The sequence below is a fragment of the Homalodisca vitripennis genome, unplaced genomic scaffold, assembly GCF_021130785.1.
Source record: "Homalodisca vitripennis isolate AUS2020 unplaced genomic scaffold, UT_GWSS_2.1 ScUCBcl_914;HRSCAF=3862, whole genome shotgun sequence".
Lineage (NCBI taxonomy): Eukaryota > Metazoa > Arthropoda > Insecta > Hemiptera > Cicadellidae > Homalodisca > Homalodisca vitripennis.
In genome coordinates this window covers 1-15,617 of record NW_025777075.1, presented here as the reverse complement: position 1 = coordinate 15,617, position 15,617 = coordinate 1, and positions in this window count along the sequence as shown.

The following is a 15,617-nucleotide window of genomic DNA, read 5'->3' as shown; positions in this document are numbered from 1 at the left end:
AATTTAATTTGTCTCTTAGGTAAATGAGTGGTTTGTCACTGAAGTAGGCTATTTTAGTTAAATACTTTCTTATGAATATTATTTAGTTCTAATTTTTACCTAGCCTATGAAACTATGTGCTTGCCCATGTGAGGAATTTGAATGCCAACCGAGTTTAGCGCCTCCACCATGTAAGGTTTTGTAGTTTGGTTTAGTTTAAGATTAAAGTTGTGACATATTTTGAGCAAGGGTTGCTGTGAGAGGATTTAATAATAGGTTAGATTGGCAGTACAAATACCCTCAAATGAACCAACACATTTATTTGTGACAACATTTCATTAAATTGATTAATTGATTGCGTCAATCGACATATTAAGCACAAACCTTAATACCTTAATACTTTGAAAACATGTTTGATATTAAATTATTCATTACAATTTATTTTAAATTTAATTCATTATAACATTTACTAGTAATTTTGTAGTGTTGCAATAATAATGAGTTCATGGACTAACATGAGAAACATTCTTTAAAATGGCTAAACATTTACATGAATTTACATTTTCGAAATTGTGAACATTTAAATAGATATCGAATTGAAAATGATTAATGAACCCTAAAATATACTAAGTTCTTAAAATTACTTACATTTTATTTCACATCACACTTATTACGCCTAGAGATATTTTTCCGCACACGAACACAAACACTCCCGAACTTCACTTTTCGAATTCCCGGCCTCCACTTCCACCTCTCTTCCTTGTTCTTCAGTTTTGATGTTCTTCTCCCGCCAGCTCATTGACCACGCCTCTGCCAAATCTCTCCATCATAATTGGTGAGTAACAATTTTTCATATCAGCATGGCTGTCCCTTACATTGTCGCACGGTTTTTACAAATAAGCATTTCCTGTTTGTTCACCATCGGCGTCTGGGCGGATGTGCGTATCTACTTACATCCGGAGGATGTTTGTCTCGAATTGTAATACAAGACTTCCTTTCCAGCAACTATCTGTACATCGATTCTATGAATTTTATTTTACTAATAATTACATATGTCTTACACTTGTAAATCAGGGCTGGATCATTGTTGATTTCTCGTCTTTTCAGTAATCCGCCAACAAGATTAACCCTCCTCAGGCGGCCTGATGCCACAGGTTAAATTGGTCGCTTCCTTTTATTTACTAGGATTCATTAAACATCTCTTTTTATTAAATAATATTATGGAAACTAACCCATCGTATATTTTGCAGACGTTACCATCGGAAATAAATAAACAAACTTTTATTAATTAACAGAATGGGTTTCGGAAGTTAAAAAATCTTATAAATACATAAGGTAGTAAAAAGTATCCATAACATATAAAAAACAGTCGTTTTATTGATTTCGTAAAAAACGCAAATTTGTCCAATTATTAATCCAATATCGTTTGTTAATATGTTTTGCAAATAAATGGTAACATAATCATATTGTCACTTAATTTATATCACATTATATATATTAGGTCACTTTATTTTCATTGCAATAATTAAGCTCATTTTTACTTTTTTACTTTTACATATATTAAAAAATTCAAATTTCTATTATAATTAAATAATATTACTGTTTATTGTATTCCAAATATAAAAACGCATATTATAACTTGAAAAGAGATAAGTAACTCATAATAATTATCATATTTTAATTAATAACTTCATAAGTGCAATGTTTTTTTGCTTGGAAAAACTGTATTCTAAAATCTTGAATAGAACTGCTAATTTTAGGGATTCATTTAAAGCTCAGAATTATGTATGACATTAGAATATAATCCCAAAATTGTTTAGGATACACATTGAGTCTAAATTTTTTTAAATTTATTAATTCTAATATAATTAGTTCTTTATATTAAAAAAGTTGTGTTTAGGTTTTTAAAGCCAAACACCCAACTAGGAGCGTACAAGTACAAAATTCTACTTAACTTTGGAGAGTAAAACTAAAGTTTCGTTTTACTGTACAGAAACTAAAGAAATTTAAAAATTCAATTTTCTAAAACGTGTTAAGTATATTACAGCCAGGAAATGTTATAGCCCAACCATGAGTGTTACTGAAATATTCATTAAAATACCGAGCCCTCTTACACCAGCTAACACATGTAAATAGTTACGTAAACGGACAAACTCTTTTATTTTCAAATCAAAACAGACAAACTAACAGGGTCAGACATCTCAGGTCGACCGTAAGGTATTGCGCGTTGGACTTGAAAATTGTATAAGTATAACTTTCTAGTTCTGATATCTATATCTTTATCACTAATATATTTTGCAACATGGGTAAACTCTTGAAATAAGGCACTAGCCCCCCTAGATGAATCCTTTATTACAAATTTTCGAACAACAAACGTATATAGCTGAAATAATTAAACGGATGACCCGAAGTCTCTATGGAAATTGTTACATTTCTAAAGATGAGATACATGTAAGGCTTACATGGAATAACTGTACTTACACAAATGTATTGCAGTGGATATTAATATACATTTAATGCTAGGACTACAGCATGTGTCAATTTTGGAGAATTGTACGCCACATACTAAGAAATAAATTATACATTTTACTCCAAATCAATTCTTTTTTTTAATAGAATGCATATAAGGAGGAACGATGTTCAAAACACCTAAATTTATCAATCTAAAAAATAGCTCATTGTTGAAGACATGATTAATACACCTTTCTTATGTGTTGTGAATAGTAAATAAAATAAAAATAATTATATTTTTGCAGCTACGAAAATAAATCTACTTTGAAGTTACTTAAATTATAATATACGTTAAAAATCTATGCTATAGGCCCACCACGAAATGTTTTTAATGTGATATCATTATAAACAATATGCGTTTCTTTATTAAAAATTGGGAAACAAAATAAGTGTTACGTATATATGATTAGGAGCAGCTTCATTATTTTTTTCTTGTACAACATGAATAAGCAAAGCAGTTTTAGGTACATTCATAATATTACTTTATGGGTAAAAGAATTTTACAGAATTGTACAGTAGTACAAGAATTTTCATTACAGATGCGAAACCCATAAAAGTATAAAAGTATACAATAGTTTCATCTACACAAATACAATTCTTACATATGTTTCTTTCCAATCATACTACAAGTTTATTCTATAATAAAAATAAGTGCGTGAACTAATATAAGTCCAGATTTTATATTAGTTTTTGTGCGTCTTTTTGTAATAATGCACATTTGAAGATTCCAACAAGTTATAATGTAAGATAACAGAACTGTGTAATTCAAAATCGATTTTATCAAAGTAAATTTAAGCAAGAAAGTTCTTAAGTGTCTGTGTCACAAGTGTTTCAGTAAGTTTTTACGAATTGTGATAAAAAAAATCACGATTTTGTGAGTTTTATTTTCTATTGTTATTACCCATAAGACACATATAATATTATTATTGAAACTTTCAAATTTTATTTTTATTCTTAGTTAAAAATATATTTTTAACATGATTAACTTCTAAGAGTTTCAATAATTTTAACTGTAAGGCTCAATCAATATATAGATAAAAATGTTATCCGTATATTTTATACAATTTTATACTTTCAACTTACATATATTGACAAGGTAGAAAGTGTACTCTACACCACGTGTCATGAAGCAGACGTCGTTAAGGTTGAGGCTAAATTTCAGATCTATAACTTTTTTTATTCTCTAGATGTCCTATGGACAGATAGACAGATGTAGTTGTACAAAACAGAAACTGGGACAAAAATGACACTCAGCTTAATTCCATAGTTGGTAATGCACCACCATACAACACATAGGATCACTGATATCAAACCTTGGTATAGACTCTTAATAATGACTTTCCACTCCATTACTTATGGTTTGGATTTATGAAAAAAATTATACACGTTCAAATCTCTTATAAACTTACTCTGAGTTTTCAATTTGCTGTTTTTTGTTGTTGTTATAATGGTTACCTATAACAATAATGAATTTATATGAAGCTTCTTGCTAAATTTAAAGTCTATAAATCATTCTGTTTTCGAAATATCGTCTGGATTCTGTCACAGACAGACAAAAATGAAATTATTCCAGCCGATCAACTGATAGGCTTCGCTAAACATCATCCAATAAAAAGTCTAAGACATATTAGAGCTTTCTTATTTATTAAGACGTCTTCTTATGGTAATTTATCACCTGTATTGAAATTGAATGTAGCTTAGATTCCGTAAAGTCCAAGAAACAGCCTACCACATGTTCACGCAAAACAGTCTCTTGTTTTCTGGATCAGAGCACTATTTATTTGTGTTTTTATTTCAAACAATATTTATAGCATTTCATAATTTTATATGTATATTTTACTGCCTCCACGATGCGAAGCCAGTAAAACGGGGCATGGCAAAAGTCCTTGTCTACACCTGCGTGTGTGTTGCGGTTTTCACATGCATTTTATAGATTTATCATAAATATCGTCTATTGAATACTAAAGCACAGCTACGTGCAGATGTTTCTCTCCTCCTTTAGATAGAAATGAGATTACGAGAGCAGAAAATAGACCATCTTTGACGAACTGTGCTTTTCAGACCCAAGTATATGTTTTAATAGTGTCAATTAAACAAATCCAAAGATGGTAAGAGAAATATACTATATGCAAACCAGTACTTATCTCAAACATGTGCAAGGCATGGCTTGCTTAACTTCAAAGTGTTTCTTTGAAAAAAAATCTGAGTGCTACCGTATAACTTAATTTGTAATTGCCTGTCTTATATGTTCATTACGCAGCAGTTAATCACAAAGGAAGATTTATATTCAAAATGTTTTGTCAGTTAGGATTTAATTCTCTCCTATTTCAGTTGTGTTATTTGTAATAGCCCTATATATTACGTAACCCCTGCAGTCAAAGACCCCTTAGCGCCCATTCCGTTAGGCCCATTAATGTATGTAATGTAACCCTCTTCTAGTCGTAACCATTAAATAATACATATATGAAGAGTTGGGTATATTTATGAGTACTTACCGATATTTTGGAAACGTTAGAGTGACTTAGATCTGCCTTATCAATATTATAATGCCATTATAAAATTAAACCGATATTAAAGTAAGTCTTGGGAAAGAGAATAAAGAAATTTCACAGGATTCGTCATTGTTAAACGTAGAAACCCTCTTCTAATTTTAAATCAGTACAGGATCGCTCCTGGATCTCTTATGTCTTCTCAGTAATCCGATAACAAGATTAACCTTCATCAGGAAGCCAGATGCCGCAGGATATAACTGATTTGGCCTGTTCCGTTCATTTACACTAAAATATTTCTTTATTGGTACGTCTAAAAATATTTTTTCTGTTAAATATTATAGAAGTTGTACACATTTAATAACCCAATATTATTGATATCTCATAGAATATTGCATAATGCTAAATCTAATTAATTAGCTAGTAATTCGAAAACCAAACTATATGCTTGTAGATCACGTCTAAGTCCAAAATATTTGTCATTTTAATACAAAGTAGTAAATGGTAGTAGATAACCTGCCATGTTAGTAGAAAATATATGGAATAAAGAAAATTTTGGATAGTTTCGCCAAAAGAATATTATTAAAGAATTTATGACTATTACTATATTGGTATTCAAGATTATGATTTTTACATTTTTTATTCCCAGGTAATATTGTAGGTTCATCAGATTAAAGAAAATCCTTTTATCTAAGTATTCTGTAAGATTAGAGCAAGTTCTAACTCCATGAACCCAAGAAATCTAACCCAAAACAGGAAGAATTTTTTCCCATAATGTAGACCACGTGTAAATATGCATTGTGAGGAAATGTTATGGTATTTAGTTTTTTTCATATGTAATATTTGTAATACAGAAACCGTATTTTCCAGTAGTCTAGAGGTTAAATAAGAAAATGTAAGTTTCGCAACACCTGCGTGAGTTACTATTATTATTATTATTTACCTAAGAGTCTATTGAATTTGGTATAGTAAACTATGAAATAACCTAACATACTGTATCAGTGGAACTCATTATTTGATGTCCATAAAAATTACCCTGCATAATGCACTATTTTACACGTATTTTCAATATTATTTCCGTTTGAGCCTTTCAAGGTTACATGCAATGGATTTAACTTATATGTTTCATTACAATTTAAATGTGTTATCAAGGCAGCCATTTTTAGTGATCAACTGGTTAAATATATTACAATATTTAATCAGTTATTAGTAATTTGACAAGATTTTTGCAGTAAAGCAATATATTTATAAAAGTTATGTAAAAGTCGCTTCAGCATCGCTAATCAACGCGTAATATATTGAAGATATGTTAGGTTAGAAAATTATCACAGAGATTAAGAACACAGAAGTCTCAATGGAAGCTCACAGCGCTATCCAACGGCTAGATTGACAACTATTCACACACTAGCGAATTATGTTGACAGAACTTAGTAAGTAATCTCAGTGCCAAGGGTTGTCTTTAATTGGCGTATTGTTTAATATTTGTTGTCTCAAATAATAATCATGCATGCAAATAATATTCTTTAATAACATATCACATATAACAGAAAAATATAAATGTGAATTCCAATATAACTAACACCTGTTTGCTTTAAATATTTGTTTTACGCAGTCAAATATCGTGTTACATAAAGTACACTTAAAGCACAACAAGATCAAAGAGAATTAATTACCTTCAAATGCAAATGGTGCTGGTTCAGCTAATTAACCACATTGAAATTTTGTGTTTTAATTGTAGAGGCCTATTTACTAATTTAACAAAGGATTTGTTTATTTTAAAACCTTTTGCAAGTTTTGCTTTATTCCGGCTTCAAAAGCTTATTACATTAATTATAGTTTTATCACACTGTGGAGAGCAGATTTTAGTAAAAAAAAAGGCAAGCCAGTAGTTATTGACCAAAGATTTCTCTCCACAGTGAGGCCATATTACTCAAGGGTTTTGCAAATTTTTGCATGGTTCTTAAATTCAAACTCTTAAAGACGAAGTTATGGGGTGTTGACATGAGTCATGAGTGGCCCTGGTCAGGCTGCCGGACAGTGTTTTTTAGAGGAGCTCTTAAATATTGCTTTATTTCTTAAGTACAACCGGCAGGATGTTCACATATAATTGGACTGGAGAAAGAACTATCGCTTCCTTTGTATGGATTTGGAAATGGATATGGTGTTTTTAGTGGGTTATCGTGGAAATATAAAAAAAGGTAAAAAGTAAAAAGGGAAGAATTTATGCGTTTTGAAAGAAAACTCATAACACAAACAAAGCAACGTCACAAAAAACTCAAAACTCTGTTGTAATTATAAGGTTTGTGCATTGTTACGGTGAAATTAACAATAAACGTGAATATTAAAGGCCAACATGCAAGAAGTCATGTAGACCGTTTAAACTTTGATAGCAGATGAAAGCGTAGTAACAGCATCATAAAACACGTATTGTCGACCTTGTGCGGTATTTACATGTGTTCGTTATTAGGAGACAATTTTGTATGGTTAGTTTTTTCCAACATAATGTTCATTTTCGCTCATACAGGTTATTATGTAAGCACGTTCATATAAAAATACGTGTATTGTAAAACAACATTTAGAGTACTTGGAGTCAATAAACACATAAAATCAATATAATACTATTTTATTTTTACTGCTTGTTGTTAAATACTATGTCATATGGTTGGTTCATTCAGGCAAACACAAATTCAGTTCTAGCAGTAGGTTTTTTAGTTATGCAGAATTTAATCAAACCATTTCTCATTTTAAACCGAATATGGCATTATTAGATTTAAATCAATAGGTTTAAAAGTTTACAAGCAACATTAAATGAACTTAAAAAGCGTTAAATTGTAATTTTATTTGGTTCACGCAGTATATAAATAGGTCTTTATATATCTTTAGTCAGAAATACAAATACAATTTTGTAGTTGCGCGTTTCAGTGTTACTACAACATCATAGTCAAAATAGGTAGTATTACAATCACCTTTTTTCGTCACTAGTAATTATATAAATTAAAACAATAAAAGTTAATTGTATACGTTAATTGTCCATTAATTAATACGGACATACATAGAATAAAAATATTTTTAAAATATTAAAAATATGTTTTGTAGGCCAACCGGTACGGGTTGCCTGTGGACCGGTATGAGTACATATATTTAAAAAAATATTTTATGCTGTGTCCATGTTTGTGTTATTAATTTACGACGACGTCGCCTTGTGCCGAAACATATTAACGATTGTAATTATGATTTGACAAAGATGTAAAATCAAAACGCGTGAGCTCAAAAGTGAATTTAGATTGCTAACTATAGGTATGTAAATACATATTTATATACTGTTTATTGCAAATTTAAGGGATAAACCATAAATATTGGTACATATATAATTTTAGGTAATTATTTTAACATATAAGAGAATAAACAAAAATCAATAAGTTCATATCAAGTTGGTTATTTCGTTTAAAATATCTCTCTAAGGAACAAACTTTTAGTTGTCAGCTGTTTTAAACTAAACAGAAATACTCTTATTAAGATTAAATTAGAACTTAGGAAGCCCGTGAGGCAGTGCTCAATATTTGTCTTTTGTGTATGCAAATATTCAGATGTATATCAAATTTAACAAAGGTACATATAAGAGTTTTTTTTTGTAAAAACTTATTATTATTGCGCAACATGTGCCAATTTTGCTTACATACGGTAAATAATTATTTTAAGCTCACGTTCCTTAAAAGCTATAAACTTGATTTAGCTATATATGGTGGAATTTAAATCAACATTAAACAAGCTTTCTTTATAATAAAACTTCTCGCACTGTGAGCAAGAAGTGAAATTTAAACAGACATGTTGTTTTTTATTGACTATCTGTTCTCATTTTAGTAAACAATCATGGTGGTTGTTGAACATTTATATAACTGCAAACTGCATGAGTAAAGTATAATAGTGTAACACAGTAAAATGCTGTCTATGTCACCAAAACCCAGATGAAACCCACTCGTATAATAATCTCTTAACCGAACAGACGTTAGTCAAACAAGCAGTTCTCGCCCCTGAGTGAGCGGAGTGGAAAGTGAACTTGTACAGTTCGTAGCTCAAAGTTTGGTCTTTCCTCTGCAATAAATAGTGACAGCTTACCTCTGTGGATTCCCGATAGGAGATATTGGATGAAAATGGTGTAGTATAACATTGCCAATTCGACACTACAGAGTGTTCAAAACGTGTCTGGAAATATATTTGAATATGATTTAATAGATAAAAATAAAAATGTTGCCCCGTCGACACTTAGGTCAATCGAAAAATTGTATAAAAGCGGATAAGAATGGCCAAAACTGTCAACTCACATAAATAATAGCTTATAACATCCTAAATGAGCGCATGATAAATAATGGAATACTCGCGTGTTTACTACTCTCTTGTAATCCAATTCAGACAATGATTATACAGCTATAGATTGTACTAGAGAAGTAAACAGGCATTCGTTGTATTACTTTTCATCTTTTCATAAGAAATAGTATAATTATAGAACTTTCTGTATTTTTACAAGCTATATTTTATGTGTCATCAATTTTACCTATTTGAATGAAATTTTCCTTTCCACTATACCTATCAACGATAGATATTTTTTCTTTCAGCAGAAAGTTACAACCTAGTTTAAGACGCAAACACGGAAATTGCAAGGCCCTACCTTAAACAGAGTTACGAAAAATATGACAGACAAAATAGACTGTAGTGTTAGAGGAATATTTTTGTTTAATTATACCTGTTGAACCATATCCCAAAATATTTCCAATCCTTTTTAAAAGCCCTGTAAAGGTCCAATAATAAAATGGTTTTATATTCAGGAAAGTAAAACTCAGTTATTTAACAAAATTACAGAGCATGTTCTAAGTACGTACTGTTTTGTATGATAGGGAGTAATAGAACCTTTTTTGGGAATTTTAATTGACGGCATTTTCAACTGTTTTGAAATTTATGTTACAATTATACTCGTAGATTTTTTTGAAAGTGGCATTTTCTACTTTTCGTGATTATTTTGTAAAATATTTTGCATTCTACCTGTTATACAAATTCCGTCTGTCGGTTACACAGAACAAGGCTATTATATATTTCAATTATCGTTCATAACTGAAATAGAACTTCAAATATTTAAAAGTATTTTCTCATAAAAATAGTAGAGTTACAAGTGGTTTTTATGTCTTAGTTCACAAAAAGTGAATTCATAACTGTCCGACTCTAATGACTTGTACATATTCAGTATAATTAATTTTTTATTTAAAAGAGACTTTTCAGGACGTTCAACTGCACATTCAATGTAAAACTATGTGCAATATGGAAAATGTCGACAGTTTTACGATGCTTTTACTACTTCCCCAGCTATCTAAGCATAGCGGTCTGCCACGCTCATTGGTTTATGTTGTACTATCCTTGTTTAATAATTAATTTAGCTCTAAATTTGCTCATATTTGTTCTTGCTTCGTCAGTGCAAAGTGTTTTTGCTTGGAAAAACTGAATTAGAAATATTGAATAAAACTGTTAAATTTTAAGGATTCTTTCAAAGCTCAGAATTACAGATGACATTAGAATTAAATATCAAAAAAGTTTACGATATTTATCGAGTCCCAAAATTTTTAAATGCATTAAATATAATATAATCCGTTCTTTAAATTAAAATAATTATGTTTAGGTTTTTTAAATTTAGCTTATGTTCCAATGGGGCCAAACACCCAACTTGGAGCGTACAAGTACAAAATTAACATAACTTTGGAGAGTAAAACTTAAGTTTCCTTTTACTTTACAGAAACTAAACAGATTTAAAAATTCAATTTTCTGAAACATATTAAGCATATTAAAGCCAGTGAATGTTATGGCCAACCCTGAGTTGTACTCAATTATGCATTAAATTACCGAGCCCTTTTACAACAGCTAACACGTGTGACTGATTACGTAAACGGACAAACTCTTTCAATTTCACGCAAATTACAGTGAACTTGTCCACCACAGTTTTCACAAGACCTCAAAGTAATCACAATTCAAGTAATTGCTTACGAAAACTAATTAAAAAGAACAGTTTAGCCTGTGTTTACAAATGTGAACTACGAGAAATTTGTCCAAATGTGTTAACGTCATTAATATAATCGTATCTATTATAGGAGTCATGATTCCGTATTTTATCACAGAGAAAACTATTTCAGGTTTTCAGTAATAAATAAAAATCATATGAAAATGCATAGTTGCAATATAAAACAATTACAAATTATGGGATTCAAAAACCATGATAAAAGATTTTATTGAATCTCATTTTCACCTGACGTCACAGTTTTCGACAGTTGCCACAAATTCTATCTAATGGGTTCGATATTCACAGATCTCACATAAAACAGTAATAAATAACCTAGTTCATACGTCAGACTAGTTTAAGAACATTTACGGCCAAGATAGGCCGGAATTCATCATCAAAGACAAATTCGCATACGATGAATAAGAAGGATATTTTCACAAATGGCAGAACAGACTCCTTAGAAAGCCGTCAGAGTATTGATTCATGTAACAAAAATTCTTAATGCGATGTTATCACCATAATAGGAAGTATTGTTTGGTGTTTTGATTCCCAATAGTGGGAAATTGTACAAAATGTGCAACTACGTTAAAGAGCATAAATCTTTATCTCTTTCCTAACCAAAATAGTGGCTCAAAACATGCCTAAATATGGTAGTACAAATATAATTTAACACATTGATTTGTTTTACCATAGTAAAAAATGGAGAGGTCTTGAATTTATTTATTGTAAGTCACCTGCTACTGAATCTATTTATTTAAAGGTAACTTTAAACATTTTATAGTGTTGTATTAAAAATGTATCGTAGATTTTCGAGGTATAAGAACATTTTATATTAACTATGTTAATCATGATTTCACCTTAAAAATCAGCTGTATAGAAACGACCTTGTAACACATAAAAACAATAATGTATAACTGCTAAAACTTGTATACTTATATTTTAATCGCAGAAATCCCAGATTAAAAATATCACGTACAAAATATAAAATTAATATGCATGCTAATTTTCGGATTTTCTCATAAAGTGTATGTTTTTACTATTTTAACAATGACATGCAAAATTAGATTAAAATCTAAAACTCCTTGGGATTTACCTTTATCAAGGTTTGACATGGGATTTTAATATCGATTACGTTTGCTCCAAATTAGCTTCAGGCATTTATGTGTTTAGGTCTCTAGCTAAATACTGCCCTATTCAGGTTATGGTGACAGCTTATTATGGCTTGATCTATCCACATCTCACCTATGGACTAGTGCTGTAGAGTGCATGTGCAAGTGACCAATTTTTAAAGGGCGTTTGCAGATTCAAAAACGAGCGATACACATAATTGTAAAATTAAAATAAAGAGAGTAATGAAGGCCAGTTTTCAAAAGATTGAAACTGTTGACTCTGCTAAGTCTTTACATTTGAGAAACAACGTCATACTGTATGCTTAAATGCATCTTGACCAACGGATGGGATGTTTTACTCGTACGAGACAAGAGGCCGAAACAACTACCGAACCAGGAGGCACAGGACGGTAGTTCATGAACGTTTGCCCTCACAGGCAGGTGTTCATCTCATCAACAGCTTGCGAAATGAAATTAAAAATTCGCCTACGCATAAAGCTTTTTTACTAGTTTTGAAAACGCTGTTTTAGAGTTGATCGCGTTTTATAGCGTGAACGAGTTTATGGCGTATAAGTGGGAGACCGCACAATCAGAAGTCTTACTCTCGAATTAAAATGGAAAAAATTGGCGATGAATGGAGCAGAGTTAGTGTCAAAATGTATATTATGATGTGGCATGTGTGTCAAAATTATTAGATACTTGACGTTTGCTACACAAATGTACTTTTTGTCCTTGCAGTAAATACTTCACTATTAACTATTGACTATCTTGTAACAACCTTTCAAAAAATTAGAAAAAAATAACAAGGATGGTTTCAGTTTGTATTAATGAAATCTTTAGAATGATATATCATCAACAATTCTATGCATAAAAGTAAAGGCGAAGGGTAAAAAATAAAACTTAACAGTGTTCTTAAGCTGCTAATCTATTAAATAATTATAATTTGTATGTTTATTTTCAGTAATAACAGTCTGATAAGCAGCCTAGACTGTGCAAAAATCTATTTAAATTTTTACGAAACTTATAAATTTGAAGTAAGAATAAACTATCGTTCCATTCGTAGAGAGGCTGTAAATGGACGGGAGCGACCAATTACAACCTGTGGCATCTGGCCGCCTGATAAGCACTAATCTTGTTGGCGAATTGCTGAGAAACCGAAATAAAACCGATATCTGATCAATCTGGCTTGATTTCAAATAAGAAGAGGATTTTAAATCGAAAGATTATTGTTTCTGAAATTTAATTGAACCGTGCCATTTAAAACCCTTTTTTATGGATCAACAATTTAATTTCACTAAAGGCTTATGTATATACATTTTACATTATTATTACCAAAAATACAAAAAAATTTTCACTTGTTAGCTGAGAGTTACTTAAGCTTAACACTCGAGGGTCTGAAAAAATCAATTCTCCGAGTCTGTATGTATGAGGTCGACACGATTTATTTTTAGACTCGAAATCTTATATGAATTATTTTTTTATAAAATCATGTTTGAGGTAGTCATCTAAACTGGTCGGATTTGGAGAACGACGGGATAAACGACAGCCGCCCCCTTCCTTATCCTTTTATCAGGAAACTGTTCATTAAGTGATGTACGAATAACGATATTTTAATATAGAGGACACCATCTTGCTGCAGCTTCATTCTCTGTCTAATCACGTAGGCAGAACCATCAAAAGGTTAGGCAAAAGATTGTTAGGGAGATAATGTTTTACGTGTGCCTATTTAATTTTTTTTCTGTCGCAGTGGCGCAAAGTATTTTGTATCATACTATGCCAAACCAAGTCTTCAGCGACAAATACCTTTGATTGTATAGTACACATATCAATGTAAATTTTTGAAAGATCAATAACGCATTTCACATCACTCAAATCATGCAACGTCACAAAAGTTTTGGTAATATTTGAAGGTAGCATAATTAGTTGGACTTAAACGGATAAAAGGTGTCTCTTGGCATTATTTGAAATTATTTTGAAGTAAAATATATAACGTAAAGCTCGTTGAAAAAAAAATAATGGGCGACGATGACCGCATATTTAAATATTGGTAAGTAAATTCAAAGTGGTCACCATTATGTATACAAAAATGAATTGAACAATGTTATAAAATGTTTAGGGGTTTAGTTATTTAACAAGAAATAATATCGCTACCCGGCGTTCATAAAGAACAAAAGTACTGGTATGAATTGATTTATGGTGTACTTTATGAGTTTACGCCTACATTAGAATTTATTATTACTGCCAATTCGTGTTCCCTTATATTATTTGTTAGTTTAACTTTTTTAGTTATTCGTTAGATATTCATCTTAAGAAGTTATGTAAGGTTTTTTAGATGAGCCATTAATCAATATTACATTATGATTGCTTGTTAGATAAAAATTAAATGTAAATAAGTCAAAATAATGTATGGAGAACGCTTCATAGTTTAATTTATGTTGGATATAGGGTTTTATAGCAGGCAAGCTGGCTTTCGTACATGGGTATATAAACAACGAATGTAACTAACAATAAAAGAGATCAACAGTACCAGTGTCAGTAGGTAGTGTTGTAGAGCTTTACAATTTACCTATTGACACGTGGTGCGTGATATATTACAACCAGCTCATGTATCTAATTAATTGGACCGTATGACATATTTTGGGTAATTAACTATAATATTGGGATAAGATACGCTGGAGGTGCTCCCATACCATCCATACGAATAAACATATTATTGGGGATATAGTTGGTCAATAAATATCATGATGTGTGTGTGTGTGTGTGTGTGTGTGTGTGTGTGTGTGTGTGTGTGTGTGTGTGTGTGTGTGTGTGTGTGTGTGTGTGTGTGTGTGTGTGTGTGTGTGTGTGTGTGTGTGTGTGTGTGGACAAAAAGAACCTAACTCTAGCAAGATGGCGACCATCTACATTATTCTCTCTCTTTCTCTTTCCCACCCTCCCCACCACCACCCAATCATCTCTCTCTCACTCACCCACTCGCTCCTTTATTGGGTAGGAAATGATGAGTTGATTCGTCTGTTCTAAAGGGTTCCCTATAATCGCATATGTTGTCCGCTTTGCAATTGAAGCGCTGCTGACGCGACGGTGGTAGATATGTTTGCTGGGTGCGACGCTAGCGGTATCACTCGGTATCAGTGTCATTTGTCTGAGCGTCAATAAAGAAGGCAATTCAGCATATATCTATTTTGCTGTGGTATTATATAAATTGCTTTTATTTATAAGCATGACATGTTAAGAATGAATCCGTATATTATTCCAATAGTTTGGAGTGATTTAACATTCATCCATTTATTATTTACAATTTCTAAAGACAAGCAGCCTTTAATATTAAGAGAGAAGTAAGAAATCACCATGGTTCCAGAAAGCCCGGCTCACCCCTACTTGTCACACGTGTAATGAGATTTATTCATCACGGTATCCTACAGTCACGACAAGAAGCCTTCTTTTACAAGTCGTCTCATTTGGCGTATTTAGTAACACATCACTTTCTCT